This window comes from Balaenoptera borealis (assembly GCF_965194805.1).
Source record: "Balaenoptera borealis genome assembly, chromosome: 5".
In the NCBI taxonomy this organism is placed as follows: Eukaryota; Metazoa; Chordata; class Mammalia; order Artiodactyla; family Balaenopteridae; genus Balaenoptera; species Balaenoptera borealis.
This window is the reverse complement of record NC_138862.1, coordinates 145,944,832-145,958,794: the sequence shown is the minus strand read 5'-3', so window position 1 is coordinate 145,958,794 and position 13,963 is coordinate 145,944,832. Positions and strand designations below refer to the sequence as shown.

Below are 13,963 nucleotides of genomic sequence, written 5' to 3'. Positions count from 1 at the left end.
GTGCTGGGCTTTCAAATTCAACCTTGATCATTGGACATTTGAGGCCAGATAATTCTTTGTTGGAGGGTAGTGGGGCTGTCCAGTACATGTAGGATATTTAGCAGTATTGCCGGCCTCTGCCCACTTGATGCCAGTGGCACACACACCGCATGCCCCCGTTCTGACAACTTGAAGATACCTTCAGACACTGCCCCCAGTTGAGATGCTAGTTTGGGGAAATGTTCAGAACCATATATCAAAACATTTAGATTATGAGGGAAGGAAATCCTGTCACATGCCACACATGGATGAAATTTGAGGACATTAGGCTAAGTCAAATAGGATAGTCACAAAAAGACAAATATTGTATGATTCCACTTACATGTGTTATTTAAGTAGTCACATTCATAGATACAAAAAATAGAATGGAGGTTAGCAGAGGCTGAGGGGAGAAAGAAAGGGGGAATTGTTATTTAATGGGTGTAGAGTTTCGGATTTGCAAGGTGAAAAATTTCTAGAGATTTGCTTCACAACAACGTGAATATACTTAACACTACTGAACTGTACATGTAAAGATGGTTATGACAGCAAATTTTATGTTATGTACTTTTTAACAGAATTTTTAAAAGGAAGGAAATTCTGACATATGCTACAATATAGATGAATCTTGACATTATGCTAAGTGAAATGAGCTAAACACAAAATAACAAATATTCTATGATTCCACTTATATGAGATAACTAGAATAGTCAAATTCATAGAGAGAGAAAAAAGAACAGTGGTTCACAGATCTTGGGTGGAGGGGAGATCCGGAGTTATTATTTAATAGGTAGAGAGTCTCAGTTTGAGAAGATGAAAAGGTTCTAGAGATGGATGGCGGTAATGGTACCAAAAGAAGGTGAATGTACTTAATGCCATTAAGCTGTACACTAAAAAAAAAACCTTTTAGATTATAATGTAACCTTCCTTGGCAAGTGTCCCTTGGTGCCTCTAGGCTGTTTCTTACTTATATTTGCTATCAACACCTCCATGCAGTTTGGATTGTATGTGGGCATACCAGGGACCCTCCTTGGGGGACCAAGACCCCCAAATCTAGAGCTCTTAGAAACTGTCTCTCGAATCTGGAATCTCCCTTACTTCATTTGCACGTCTGCCATTGTTTAGTCCAGCAAAGAAAAAGCTGAATACTTACTCCTCCTAGAGCTTCTCAGATCGCAGGGTTACGATGAAAATAGTGAAATCATGAGACAATACCCTGAAGTTCTCAATGCTTCTAATTCTAACACCCACACAGATTCTGGGATGAAAGAAACCAACCAGTTCGCCTTGGCTCCTCCTTACAGGCACTTTCCAAGAAATGCTGATGTACACTAGAGGTAATCTTTTCTCCTCATTGTTCATTTCGAGATACTTTCCCAACGAAGTTTTTTTGGGTTTTTTGTTTTGTTTTGTTTTTAACCTTAACTGGCCCATCACTAGATGTACTTTTGGTGGTGTGTCCTTGTAATAAAGTCAACTAAGCAAAACCCAGAGGGGAGGATGCTTTCAAATGTCTTTTGGGAAGAAAGAAAACAATCCACAAAAAGAAAGGCAACACTGCTCCTTTATAAATAGCCTGCTGTGGCAAAAAAGGAACACACAGAAAAGGACAATTTTGTGATTCAGAGGGAATGCAGAAGTCAGAATTCCTGCCAACGCAGAAGGACAGAAACTCAGAGCATTGGGAGGCAAGGCTGCCAGGATCGCTACTGATACACAAAGAGCTTCGTGCCTGCCCGTCTGCCCTGGAAGACATGCTGTGTATCTTTCCCACTAAAGTTCAGAAAATCTTCTTTCCTCTTTGTGGCATCGAGATCCTGATTTTGTAAAAGTTCCCACCACAAACGCTTTCCCAGAGATTCTTGGGAAGCTTCCTGGGTCCAACTCAGCCTACGTTTGACACCTGCCAGTAGCCACTGGGCCAATGTTTTTCAAATTTTAGTGTGCTTGGAAATCATCAGGAAAGCTTATTTCAAATGTAGCATCCTGGAACCTGTCCACCAAAGATTTACTATGCATGGGATGGCACCCAGGAATTCACATTTTTAACAAGCAATACAAGTGATTTTGATGCGTCGTTGAGAAACACCATCCTAGGTGTCTCAGGGTGAAGCTAGGAAAACCCTGATCCTGGGGCCTGGTTATATGGGCACAAAATTTATTCTACCTTGGTATTCCCTACTTCTCTCCCCAAGGACAGAATCAGTAGATAAGCAACATAAAACTGTGTACCAAAGCCTGTATGCAAATCCTTCCAAAAGAGAAGAGACATATAAAAAGCAACTCTGCTCACCAAAAAATATGTGCTGAGCAAGAATATGTTGTCAGATTATTAAGCTTTAGTTTATGTATTAATTAAGATTTCTTTTCTCAAACAAACAAAAGAGGCCACAAGTACATTTTTTTTCTCCCCTAATAAACCATGAGATTGGAATATTACATGCCAATGCCTTGTCTATATTGTCCATAAACACTCCCTCCGTCTGTGAGCCCAGTGAGATGGCCGGGCCCTGGAAGACCCAGACTGGGAGCCGAGCTGTCCGACCACTGACTCCATCTCCACAGAGGATCATGGGGAATTCACCTGACACGTCGGCTCGGGTGTCTGTGTTTCTGGGCGAGAGAAGTTCTAGGCTGTCCACCTTGGAGAGGCAGCTGACTCTCACTTCTTATAAGCCTTATTTCTCAGGTCAAAGACATCCCCACGAAAGCAGGATTTCTCTTTTCCAAGATTTGTGGGGCAGAGGCATTCAGGGGAGGTCACGGTAACATCATCTCTATTTGATCCCAAATTGACGTTGCTTTCACTCTTGTTCTACAAAAATAAATGAACAGGACTTCCCTAATGGTGCAGTGGTTAAGAATCTGCCAGCCAGTGCAGGGGACACGGGTTCCATCCCTGGTCCAGGAAGATCCCACATGCCGTGGAGCAACTAAGCCCGTGCGCCACAACTACTGAGCCTGCGCTCTAGAGCCCATGAGCCACAACTACTGAAGCCCATGCTCCGCAACAAGAGAAGCCACCACGATGAGAAGCCCGCGCACCGCAACAAAGAGTAGCCACTGCTCACTGCAACTAGAGAAAGCCCATGCACAGCAACGAAGACCCAATGCAGCCAAAAATAAATTAGTTTTAAAAAAATTAAAAAAATAAATGAACACATAAACAGGATTCTTTTTTCTTTCATTTATGAATAGATGCAGAAACAGAAGTGCACAGAGTGTCAGCACCCAGCTGGGTGAGTTTTCACAAAGTCGAGCACACCTCTGTAACCATCCTCTGTACCTAGACACGAGCTATCACAGGATCCCGGAAACCACCTCTCACACGCTGCCAGTCACTGACCCGCCCAGGGTAGGGGCAAGGGCATGGTTTTGCCTACTGTTGGCCCTTATAAAAGAAATAATGTCACCTGTGCTGTTTTGTGTCTGGTATCTTTCAAAATAAGTGCTTGTAATACATGAATGCCCATCTGGTACCCTCTGTTCTCCTGGAATGCTGTTATTAATCAAACCATTAAAAAGTATTCAGTAGAGCAAAGCGATTGACCTACCATATGAGAAAGCCCTCTAAATTTTAGCAGCAGCCTAAAGCATGAAATTAGCAGACACTCACCACAGACACCATTGATGCCTTTCCATCAGATAATAAATTCACACCAAATGCCTGCTGTGTGTCCCCCACTGGGCTGTCAGCTCTGCATTAGAACCAGGGGGTAGAAAAGGTATGGTCCACACCCAGAAAGCACTCAGAATATATCTGGAGAAGTCAGTACACACAAAAAAAGAAAGATCAAGATGTGTGCATATGTATTTATAGTACTACACTGTGTGGTCCAAACAATTGGAGAAAAAAAAAACAGTAAGGTGCTACTTGAGTTACAATAAGTAACAAAACAGTAAGGTGCTACTTGAGACAATAATTGCAAAATGAGTTCTGGAGGAAGGAGTCCAATGCGTGCTTATTGTCAAGGGAAGGCTTCACAAAACAGATGGCATTGTGTCCTATTCATTGTAGCCGGTGCTACAAAAACTGTGTTATCCATGGCACTAGGATAGGAGCAGGCACCTCTGCAGGGAGGCCAGGCCCAGGCAAGCCCAGGTGGGCAAAAATAGGTAATGGGGCATAAAAGGAGGTCCGTTTTAGAGGCTGTGGAGAAAAGGGAACCCTCCTACACTGTTGGTGGGAATGTAAAGTGGTACAGCTGCTATGGAGAACAGTATGGAGGTTCCTTAAAAATCTAAAAATAGAGCTACCATATGATCCAGCAATCCCACTCCTGGGCATATATCTGAAGAAAACCATAATTTGAAAAGATACACGCACCCCAATGTTCACAGCAGCACTATTCACAATAGCCAAGACATGGAAACAACCTAAATGTCCGTCAACAGATGAATGGATAAAGAAGATGTGGTACATATATACAATGGAATATTACTCAGCCATTCAAATAGAATGAAATAATGTCATTTGCAGCAACGTGGATGGACCTAAAGATTATCATACCAAGTGAAGTAAGTCAGAAAGAGAAAGATAAATATAATATGATATCACTTATATGTGGAATCTAAAAAAAAATGATACAAATGAACCTTTTTACCGAACAGAAACAGACTCAGACTTCAAAAACAACGTGTGGTTACCAAAGGGGAAAAGTGGAGTTGGGGGAGGGATAAATTAGGAGCTTGGGATTGACATACACACACTACTATATATAAGATAGATAACCAACAAGGGCCTGCTGTACAGCACAGGGAACTCTGCTCAATATTCTGTAATAACATATATGGGGGAAAGAATTTGAAAAAGAATAGATACATGTATACGTATAACTGAATCACTTTGCTGTACACCTGAAACTAACACAACATTGTAGATCAACTATACTGTGATATAAAATAAAAAATTAAATTAAAAAAAAAAAGTAGGTCCCTGTTGACAAAAAACAGAAAGGAATGCCAACATTTGTGAGTCAGTGATGATCTGCCACTGAGCTATCTTTTCTTCTGCGCAGCTCAGCACCTCTTTATGAATATGAAATCTTGTACTTGAGCCAGAGAGGTTCCATAATTGAATCTTATATCTTGGTAACAGCACTCAGTGCCAGACAAGAGTTTGTTCTTTTTAGTACCAAAGAGTTCCCTTAAAATTTGCAAAAGTTAAAAAAAAAATTAAATGATAATAAAAAATCATTGATTTGGTGGCAGGAACTCTTCCATATACATGTTAGCTATAATTTTCACCATGTCCTAAAAGGCAAATACATGAAAACTAAGACTCAGAGAGCTGCGACACCTATCTTAGGATTCACTAGCTTGCAGGGGGAATTGGCTGGATATGATACGAATCCACCTAGATACAAACATCTAGAGAGAAAACCTAGAGAGCACAGGGTGATCCCTTTCTGATGGGTGTGCTGATCGTGAGCACAATGGCCCAGTGTAATCAATAATTATAGAGTACTTCCTATTCTATGGATTTTTTATTTTCTATTGCTCCTAACGGTCCCACAAGCAGGCTCATCTCCTTTGGACCCTCGCAGTGACCATAGTGACTAAGCAAAGCCAGCCCAGTCACAGGGGGGCTCACTAGTTTGCAAGTGGGAGGCCACAGTTGAAGGCCAGGGCTTCTGGTTTCATTGCCAGTTTTGTTCCCACAGAACAGAAGAGCACAACTTCAGTGCTTCCATATAAATGCAGACGATTAAGCATAATATGGCCCTTGAGTCATGGGTGAAATAAAAATCCAAGATATATACACTGATGAAATGTCTTTATAACACAGTTGCTCAAAATGCCCTTCTTAAAAGAGACCTGGAGAGGGGGTTAAGACTCAAATAGTCCTAACGATTATTTATTTCATCAAATCCCAGCTTTCTTCGGCAGCATGGAAATGTCTACAGAAACGGCTTTGCCCGCATCTGTCTGAGAATAAGAGAAGCAGAGGAAGGGTAAACGTGCAAATGAGGCCACAAAACTCAGGACCATGGATGCGTCTGAATTCCCAGCCCGCTGCTTGAGGGCAGCACCTGGCTCCCCTGGATAAAGGAACGGAAGCATGAAAAGAAGCTGTTAGGCTCTCCCAGAAAACACACCACGCTTGGGCCTCTTGCCTGAAAGAATCGGGCAACATAACAAGAGGACTTAAATGCTCAGTGGCTGACAGCCTGAGGGAGCCTTGTGTGGGCAGTGCTAAGGAAGACACTCGGACTTGGAGAAGAAGCCAGGTATCGCATGCCACTAAGAACCACAGAAAAGAAGCTTCCTCGGAGGACAGTGCTAGACCAGACAGCCCCCTGTACCACAGAGAGCGTGAGCACAGTTTCAAAGGGCAAGCAGGATCCCTTATCATTACAGTCAAATAAACACATGGCTTCTAGCATCCTTAGGCACCTCCTTGCCAACTGTTTTACCTACTTGCTTAAAGTGCATTAGACAAGGTCAGGGCTCCACCCAGAGTCCCTGGGATGTCGTCTGACCTTGGTGTATGTCCCTCCTACATTTTGGTGTGTTTTACATTCCAAAAGCCGGCTAGTGTTTTCAAGACTCCTTCAGGCTCTCAGAAGGGAGAGCCTGAAGCACCTGAAAATTCGCGTGTCCCTTGGAGAACCCCGAACAGATGACTGACAGGTGTCAGCTTTGTCCAGGCTCCAAGATCAGTCTGTTTGCACCTGGAATTCCACAGAGATTTTCATTCAACTGTTCTTTCTGCCTTCTGCTAAGCATGGGGGCTCAAATCCAGGCCAAGGAGCCAGCTGGAGGGGAGTGAAAATGCCACTCTCCAGGGCACACCCCCTGCCCTCTAAGAAGCCCACCTGCAAGAAATGTCACGCCCGTACACCTGTTTCAGTTACACATATCAGGAGGGCCCCTCTACATCAATAGATGCAAAGAGATCCTGGGAAGGGTGCTGGATACAGGACAGGGTCTGTACGCAGAGATGACTGTGCAAAGAAAATGTGCAAGCAGATTTGCACTGGAAGGCAGGTCTGAGCAGCTTAAAGTCAAAAGAAAGTGTGGCTGGGCAGGAAATCAGGTTGAAAGGTCAGGAAAGACAGGTGTGTTTCTCCTAGAGCCACGGTTCTTAAAGTGTGGTCAAGCAGCAGTAACATCGCCTGAGAGCTTGTTAGAAATGCAAATCCTGGGGTCCCAGCCCAGACCTCCCAGGGTATGCGCCCAGCGATCTGTGGTTTAGCAAACCCTCCAGGTGATTCTGATGAATGCTGAAGTCTGAGAGTCATTGGTCTACGGTGTGACTCTCATAGAACCCTGCTCCGAGCATGTGAGTAACTGCCGCCCTGCCCTAAACACCAGGTGTTATGGGGTAAATGGCTTAGACTGTATAATACTGGTACAGACCTGGTAAAGCTTGAGTTACAGGGGTTTTTTTCACTGTGGCCTTAAGGCCTTAAAGAGAAAGTCAAATCCTCACCTCCAAACACATCGCTCAAGGATGCAGTGGTCCCCCGTGTCTGCTCTCATCTGTGCAGCGGTTGGCTAGGTGGGAACCAATTCGTGGGGAAGCCCCAATATGCCCCTAGCCCCTACCTGTTTAGGATGGCAAACATGCAAGAGGCTGTAAAAGAGAAAGGAAATAAGGAAGATAAATAGAGAAGCGGAGAGTTGAGAGTGATGTTCTCTAAGTGGAAGTGCTGCGAGACCTGGGGGAACTGAGTGACCTCTCTGGACTTTGCTTTTCTCTGCTTTAAAACGAATGCGTCAGCTGGATGACCTCCACGGCCAATTCCAGCTCTCAAACTCTGTAACCCTCTCCCTGCAGTCTGTGCCTCTCCTCTCTTAGGTGTACTGAGTCCCTGGGGGTCTAATCACCACTTCCTAATCTCTGGGTACATTTTTTCCTGCTGACATTCCCAAGGGCAAACTTCTACTGATTAAAAAACCTTTCAAAGTCTCTACTTTTGACCTGGGTGTGGGACTGGTGCCTACAAAGTAAGCATAGGTGAGAAAAGTGCATTTCAGCAATGGGAAAAAGAAATAGAGTTTAATAAGTATTAAAACAAAGAGAGGGCTTCCCTGGTGGCGCAGTCGTTGAGAATCTGCCTGCCAATGCAGGGGACACGGGTTCGAGCCCTGGTCTGGGAAGATCCCACATGCCGCGGAGCAACTAGGCCCGTGAGCCACAACTACTGAGCCTGCGCGTCTGGAGCGTGTGCTCCGCAACAAGAGAGGCCGCGATAGTGAGAGGCCCGCGCACCGCGATGAAGAGTGGCCCCCGCTCGCCCCAACTGCAGAAAGCCCTCGCACAGAAACGAAGACCCCACACAGCCATAAATAAATAAATAAATAACCCCCCCAAAAAAAAACAAAGAGAGAGGTTGATACATATGAAAAAAAATATTCTCTCTTTCTCTTAATATGTATTAAACTCTTTATTTTTTCATACCTGGATCTCTCCTTTCTCTTGCTGTTAATTAAATTCTCATTTCATACTTTGCCCCATTCTGCACTTGTGTGAAGAAATTCTCACAACAACCATAGGAGGTAGGTACTGTTATATCTCCATCTTACAGTAAGAAAACTGAGTCTTAGAGACATTAATTCACAGTCCCAGGATGACACAGAGAGCAAGTGGCAGAGTTGGAACCCAAACCCAGGAAAGGCTGAGTCCAGAGCCAGGTGCTAAGTCCTCCAGTGTGTTGCATCCCTAGAATTTCCTTTTTAAACTGCTATTTTGGAATAGAAATGAGTTTAGGAAACCTGGTGAAGGTTCACCTGTTCCTTAAAGTGGCCTTTCTGGGCTGTTGCAGACTCCCTTGGGCAGGGGAGGGGCCCCTGGTATTGAATCCCCACAGACAGTCATTGGAAGAGCATCAATTTCCCCCACCGGGGGACCAAGATGAATGAAACCAAGACAGGCCCACGACACCAGGGTCTCCGTGTTCACCATCAGAGCCTGAGTACCACTCCAGATTCCATTCTGAAAAAGCCATGTGGGGACTCCCCTGATGGCGCAGTGGTTAAGAATCCGCCTGCCAATGCAGGGGACACGGGTTCGAGCCCTGGTCCGGGAAGATCCCACATGCCGCGGAGCAACTAAGTCCGTGCGCCACAACTACTGAGCCTGCGCACTAGAGCCCGCAAGCCACAACTACTGAGCCCACGCACCACAACTACTGAAGCCCGCGCGCCGAGAGCCCGTGCTCCACAACAAGAGAAGCCACCGCAATGAGAAGCCCGCGCACCACAATGAAGAGCAGCCCCCTCTCAACACAACTAGAGGAAGCCCGCGTGCAGCAACGAAGACCCGACACAGCTGAAAATAAATAAATAACTTAATTAATTAAAGAAAAAAGCCATGTGACCTTGGGAAAGTCACTTGAGATTGCCAGGCCTTAGTCTATCTGGAAATGAAGGAAAGATTCCTTTCCTAAGGGGCAAAAAGTATCTGTGACTATTTTCACATCACTCGACTCTTCACGGAGATCTGCTGATTTGCAACACGGCTCCTTTATATGGGCAGAACAAACTCTGCAGAAAAGTGAGACAAGTGGTCAGGTCCCAGAAGTTGGTACTGGGCCCTGTGTTGACATACACTGAAGGCTTCTCTCCACCTGAAGTTTCTACATTTACATGTCATAAATTTGTTAGTCGGTTTTGTTGTTGTTTTTGCTCCTTTTGCTTCACCTCCCACAAGTTAGAATACTGTGAAACACAGTTAACCGATTATTCTAGCACTCAAAAGCCCTTGTTTTCATGTAGAGCAGTTGCTGTATCCTACATGTTGGTATCTAGCCCACTTAGATGACAGATTCCAGTCTCATTGTCTCACAAAATTTTGCTTTTTCTTGTTTAAGCCTTTGATAGAAACGACCCTGTGATTCCGGGGGAAACCTCCTCTTCCTCCTTCACTGTTGTCTCCTCCACCTTTCCAGAAACAAATAGTTCAGGAAAGGGGAGATAATTATGAACCCCTTCTCTATTTTGAATCATGTCCACTAGCATTTAATTTTTAAGGCTGGGTGAATTGCAGATTGAAAGAGTGCAGAGATGCAAATCAGGGTTACTCTTGGGTTTGAACCTCAGCCAGGAAATTACAGTGTTGGTGTCCCCACCAGGAAAAATTCGCCCTTCCTATTTTATTTCTTGACAGGTTCAAAGCATCAACTTAGAATATGGAAAATTACATCTCAGAATCCATCTCTTCTCAATATCCAGTACACAACAGGTTCCAGTTCAATTTAGTTGTCAAGTCACATCAAGATTAATAACCCTTTAGGAGAGTAATCATCTTACCCAACTAACTGAATAAATCTCCCTCAGTGGGAATTTTGACGTGGCTAATCCATGGTCTTAGGAATCAGGGGGCTGGAAAGAAACTTAAGAGATGTCCTAGGTCATCTTCACATTTAGATTGAACCAAGTTCAAAATAAAGAGAATAATGAGATCTTTACTTAAAACAGTCAAAGATTCATTAGTCTTTTTTTAGTAATGCAATGCTTATTTCAATAGACTAATACAAAAAATCGTTCACTTCTATTTTTCCAAGAGAAAGAGGAAAAGAAATGGTTTTGACGATCAGATGTTTAATACAGCTTAAACCCTAAGTGAAATTTGTACTTTAACTCATTAAGAATCTTTTAAAGAACCACGAATTTAATACCTTGGAAAAAATGGCTGAAATAAAGTGTGGGCGTTTCTAAAATAAGTGTACTGTTGGCATAGACAAGCAGTGGCATTCAGAGCAACTAATTCAAACTGCCAGAAATATGCTAAAATAATTCTGCACATTAACAAAGAAAATTTGAAAATTAATTTATATATTGTATTACTCAGGAATCTTATTTGCAAGCAATACACTCAGGCTGATTTAATCAGAAAATGAATGCATTGAAATGATATCAGCTTCTTGCAGAGTTGAGTTGCTAGGAAGGTTGGAAATCCATCAGGAAGAGGGGATACTAGACCACATCCCAACCAGGGTCAGGGTTGTAGCACAATACTTACCCAATGGAGACTCTGCTTCCGATGTCCTTGAAAACCAAACCCAATAGTTTATAAAATGTCCCCCAATGGTCCCAGACCCCAGATGTTACTACTGTACCTGCCACCCGAGAGTGTCCCAGAAATATATATATTCTCCACTGCTGCTGCCACCAGAATAAATGGGAATGAATGATACACTGTTCCTACTTCTTTGCATTTCTAGCTCCCAATACTTAGGTGGATCGACTGATCAACTTCAGGTCAAGTGGCTACAAGAGAGTTCACGAAAGCAACTATGTACCCTTTTGCTCTTCTGTAATGTGAACAAGGCTCTTCCTCCCACCAAGACTCGTAGGGTGGGGGGCGACAGTCAGGAGAGGCCAAGTTATGCTGCAATAACCAACAACTCCCCAAATCTTAGTGGCCCTAACATAAAACATTTTTGTTTCTTTCTTTCTTTTTTCTCTGTCACACTTACATACCCGCAACTAATTAGCTGGGAGCTCTGCTCTGTGTCGCTCTCTTATTCTCACTCAAGGACATGGACTGACAGTACCACCTCTGTGTGTAGCTGTAGGTCATCATGGCAAAGGGAGAGCATGGTGAAACATACACCGGCACTTAAAGCTTCTAACTGGGAGGAACACATGTCCTTCCTGCTTATCCTTTAGCGGCCAAAGCCAGCTCTGTGGCCACACTCACGTTCAAGAGGAAGGGGAGATGCAGGAAAATACAGTGCTACCATTTGCTCAGCAAAAGAACCAGAAATACTTGATGGGCAGCACTCATGAATAGCGTAATGGTGAGTTCCCAAATATATGAAGGGGATTCAGACATCAGACAGTCAAAAACTGACACACAGCTGTTATACATTAATGATAGTTAACATTTACCTTGTTCCAAACATGGCTGCTATTAAATTGCCTTACAGACCTTATCTCATCGAATTGATTCTTTTAGCATTATCCTCATTTATTAAGGAGGAAACTGAGGCTAAAGAGATTATGTGACTTGCACAGGGTCACACACTAGGGAATGAAGAGCTGAGATTTCAACTTATAATTTTCAGGAACTGTAAGCTAAAGACCAAAAACAAAAAAATCACAGTTTTTCCTGAATGAACAATAGCCACAGGAAGTTCAAACAAAGGGGTGGCTGAAGACTCACGTGGGAAGTAAAGTTGCTCTTCTGCTTCCCATCCTCTTGGTTCCTCTTCTCTTTTTGCTTCTTGCTCTCACGAATTCCGTGTGTCGATCCCAAGTCTCCTTCATGGCGACCTTGACCATGAGTTGTGGAGGGAAAGAAACCTGGGCTAAAGCCAGGATCCTTATACCAGGTTTTGGACTGCAAGCCAACTCCCAGCCACTCTGAGTCTCAGCCTTCTCAGCTGTAAAATGGTAATAACAACCTTAAATTAGAGGACTGTGGTAGAAGTAAAATGTCACCAAAAAGTACTTTAAAAAGCAAACATTATACATGTAAAGTATTATTACTAGAAAGATGATGTAATAAAGAATGTCTGCTATGATAAGATACATCTGGAAGAATGAAAAAAGCTTCAAAATCCAAAAGGGTGAAGAGTTGAAGGAATCCCTAGCCAAAAGGGAGATATCTGGGGGAGTTATCTTTTTCAAACTTTTTTTGAAATAACACCAGATAGACTAGCATCCACTCGCAAGGCTTGTTTTGCTCTCCCTATATACCCTCATCAGTGAGAGCTTGCTAAAGCTGTCTCCTCCCTAAATAAATCTAATTCCCTAAGCCTGTCCTCCTAAGACTCTCTAATGCATTTCAGGAAACAGTGACACCACAAATCATGTTAAACCGTATTCATTTAGTTGATAATGAACAGTAATTAAATATGCCTTCTAGAAAATATATTGTAGAATTCTTAAAATGATTCTGTTCATTTTGGGGATGTCATTGGTGAAGTTAGGATTTCTAAATTCTTTCACTTGTATTGGGGTAAGTGGATAGGAGAGGTCAATATGGATAAAACCTTCCCTCTGTTCAGCACAGATGGAAAGCAAGAGCTGACAACTGGAGAAAATGTCAGTACCAACTAAAAGTCTCCACTAAAACATCTCCCTTTACAATCTGTCATGTGACTGCTGTGACCTAAAGTCACTCCTTTCATCCTTTTCTATTAATTAAGATATTTTTTCATTGTTCGATTAGTGTAGAACCAATTGCTTATAAGCATTCACATCCACAGCATGTCTAAATTCATGATCTAATGCTGTTTTTTCAAAGCCTGCTTTGTGCAAGGCAAACCCAGAGGCAGCAGATGGACACTTTCTGGTGCTAAGAGAGCTGTGTATTTATTATAAAACAGAATTCTGTTGCTTAAGAAACAGCTCATTTTATGCTTCCTTTACAATGAAAAAAAGGCATTCATCTTCTGTTATATACCCCAAAATTATCTTACTTGGCATAAATAATAGAGAAATAAGAAAAGGAAAGACCAACATTGGAAAAGTCTATAGTTTTCAGTTACTGTTGGATAAATTACCCACTTTTGTTTCTTTGGCAACCATTTTTTTTAAAGCAGCATTAATTTCCTGAGACACGGAATACCTTTCAGGACCACATCAGATCTCTGACAGATTTTACTCACATCTTAAGCTATACACATTGAGGAAGGTAAAAAGTGCTCATCTTGCAAATCAAATACAAGTGACTATTTAGTCCTGATATTAATTTGTATTCTACTTCTCTGCCCCATAGGCTTGGATCACTGGCAAATAGCTACAACTTATTCTTTCGTGGTTTCAACCAGAACTTCTGGCTTTCAAAGAACAAAACTTGAATACTGTTTTGCAAAATGTTGGGACCTATTTTAGCCTCAGTTGTTTGTAAATACTCCTGTCAAATTGTCAACCATATACTGGAGGTATTCGCTTCTTCTCATTGATGAACTCTGATATCAAGAAACTGATGAGGGGGGTGTTATTTTTTGAGAGAGTTCCTCCAAACTTCACATAGATATCAGCAAAG

At 42.8% G+C, this 13,963-nt stretch overlaps 1 long non-coding RNA gene across 1 annotated transcript in view; it reads right to left on the bottom strand.

Annotated features, from left to right (window-relative positions):
- LOC309629127 overlaps nucleotides 1-13,963 on the bottom strand; it is a 292,368-nt gene that overhangs the window by 100,863 nt on the left and 177,542 nt on the right. Inside the window, exon 5 of the long non-coding RNA XR_014244864.1 lies at nucleotides 12,134-12,353. This is a non-coding gene — a long non-coding RNA (uncharacterized lncRNA). The remainder of the gene's footprint in view (nucleotides 1-12,133; nucleotides 12,354-13,963) is intronic.